This window comes from Nomascus leucogenys, chromosome 10, assembly GCF_006542625.1.
Source record: "Nomascus leucogenys isolate Asia chromosome 10, Asia_NLE_v1, whole genome shotgun sequence".
In the NCBI taxonomy this organism is placed as follows: domain Eukaryota; kingdom Metazoa; phylum Chordata; class Mammalia; order Primates; family Hylobatidae; genus Nomascus; species Nomascus leucogenys.
In genome coordinates, this window is record NC_044390.1 from 55,162,133 (window position 1) to 55,164,928 (window position 2,796).

Genomic DNA, 2,796 nt, shown 5'->3' on the forward strand with positions numbered 1-2,796 from the left:
CTGAGTTTTTCTAACCAAGAAATGTAGCTGCCCAGGATGGCAGACGTAGGGACCTAGCCTCCTGGGCCCCCCTTTGCCCAGTTTCCTTCAGTCCTGGTAACTGAAGCAGGTGTTTTTTTTGTTGTTTTTTAAAAACAGAACAATATATTTGGCTACAGTTCCACCTATCTGTAGTCAAGACAAAGCCACGTTAAATCAAGCTCTAAGTCACCTAAGGTACAAAATTAGACAAAATGTCAAAATTGTGATCATCTGACCTTACAATTTAACCCATATGAAATTAATTTTTTTTTTTGAGACAGAGTCTCACTCTGTTGCCCAGGTGGAGTGCAGTGGCACGGTCTCAGCTCACTGCAACCTCCACCTCCTGGGTTCAAGTGATTCTCTTGGTTCAGCCTCCCAAGTAGCTGGGATTATAGGCTTGCGCCACCACCCCTGGCTAATTTTTGTGTTTTTAGTAGAGACAGGGTTTTGCCATGTTGACCAGGCTGGTCTCGAACTCCTGACCTCAGGTGATCTGCCTGCCTTGGCCTCCCAAAATGCTGGGATTATAGGCGTGAGCCAGCGCACCCAGCCTGAAATTACTTTTAAGAGAGTAAATGTGCTGTTGGGCATTATTTCACTTTTCTTTTTAAATAGACAGACCTTTTTTAAATCTCTTTTTTTTTTTTTTGAGGCAAGGTCTGGCTGTGTTGCCCAGGCCAGAGTGCAGTGTTGCCATCTTGGCTCACTGCAGCTCTGACTTCCCAGGCTCAGGCCATCCCCCGACCTCAGCCCCCTAGCTGGAACTACACAGCACGCACCACTAGGTCTGGATAAATTTGTTTTGTATTTTTTGTAGAGGCGGGGTTTTGCTATGTCGCACAGGTTGATCTCAAACTCCTGGACTCAAGCAATCCGCTGCCTCAGCCTTCCAAAGTGCTGGGATTACAAGTGTGAGCCACCGCGCCTGGCCTCTTTAATCATTTTGACTCACTCACATTTCAAATTGACTTCCTTACTTCTGTATGACCATCGCGGTACCCAGGGATTTCTGAGGCAGCATTAAGTTTGACTTCACAGAAACAGTAGATGATTTAACCTTTCAGTGACAGATTTAGAAACTGTCAATTACCACATGATTTATCTCAGTGACTACAAAAACATTGAAAGTTTGGCATTGCAAGCCAGAATCCCTTCCTGCTCTTTCAATTAAGCAGCTTTTGAATCTCTGCGGCATTTTCCAGCCATTTGTATTTCTCTTACAATAATAATAGATTAAAAATGATTTTTAAGGTATGTCCTTAAAAATCCCCCTTATTACTGGGGGACTTACCAGTAATACTTTTATTTAAAACACAGTATAAACCAATTATTCCTGCCTTCAGTATTTGAAACAGTAGAAATTATTTCAACCAACAGATCCGCCCACACCAGTTTTCATGACATGTAACACTGAAATTTACAGATATCCCTGAGAAGTTTTTAAGTAAACCGGTGAATCTCAATAGAGTCTCAGTTAACAGTGTAGATCCGTTAAAAAAAAATCTTCTCCAAAAAAAAAAAAAAATCAAAACCAAAACTCTCCTAAGAACTGAAGCCGAGTGTGTGTTGTCACTGCCTCTATATTTTTAATCCCGATGGACTGACTCCCTCTTCCCCTCGCTGTAAGACACGTTTGCTGAAATCTTCAAGCTGAGTTTCAAGACACTTGCGTGAAGAGGCGATGCTCTAGCCGCCTCTAAGGGAACAGACATCATTATCAGAGATGAGCGTTGCATCTGCCTCCTCCGCATACGCCAGCATCCATCCTATCATCCACTTGGCCGTGGCAATTGATGGCAGCTGCTTGCTGGGCTGGGCTTAGGAGCAGGCGTGGATCACTTGCACAGATGGGGCCGGGAGGAGGCTGCAGTGGCCGTGGCTCTGTAGACCCCTTCGTGCCAGCCCCAGATGAGTGCTGTTTGCTGCACAGGCTCAGGATCTCATGCACCTGCTTCAAGATCTTGCCTGGATTCTCCAATGAGAAACTGGACCCTAGCTCCAGTTTCGCTGAAAGGAAATGTGCAGCGCCACGGTCCCTCATGTGGTCATCCTGGTGCCCCTCCCTTCACAGGGCTCTGGTTGAGGCTGGGCCCCGTTTCCTGGGAAGTGTGCCCTGGGATCAGAGCTCTGTCTCATAGGTTGAGTCAGAGGCCAGAGGACATGCCGCTGGCTGGTCGGGGCCGCAGGAGCGCCTTGCTCACTCTTCCCTCTGGTGGCCTCTGAGGGAGCAGGTTTCCCCATAGAAAGTAGAAAATGAGGTCCAGAGGCACTGGAGCCATCGGGGGCTACGGGGCAGCTGGCCAGGTGCTGCCCCGGCTGCCCCCACACCATGCCAGTCACTGCCTGCTGAGAAGTCGGATGCAGGTGCCGTTGGGCAAAGTGGATGTCTCTGGACTTGCCTCTTGGTTATTATCACAGTGCCCGGCAGGGCCAGGTTTCAGGGCCCCCAGTGGGCTTGCTGGGTCGGTCCCCACCCCATGGTTCTGGGGCTGTCCAGGGCACACATGCAAGGTCCAGAATCCCTATTCAAAGTTAAACCACAGGCTCCTGACGTCCAGGTCCATGGCGGAGCTTGGGCAGGGAGTTCCAGAGGAGGTTTCCGGGACAGCCCATGGTCTGTCCTGAGTTGGGGACAGCCTGGCCACACCTTGAGCCCTCTGGGGCCCCAAGAGAACAGCCTGCTCCCCTGGTCTCTACAGAAGTCCTCTTGTGCCTCTGGGCCTCGGGCTCAGGGACAGCCTGCGGGGAGCAGGGTGGGGGAGGACCGGGCTC

The 2,796-nt window shown here is 49.6% G+C and overlaps 1 pseudogene; it reads right to left on the reverse strand.

The window, feature by feature from the left end:
• Positions 1-1,741: 1,741 nt before the first annotated feature.
• Positions 1,742-2,588, reverse strand: LOC100595225 (annotated as a pseudogene).
• Positions 2,589-2,796: the final 208 nt, after the last annotated feature.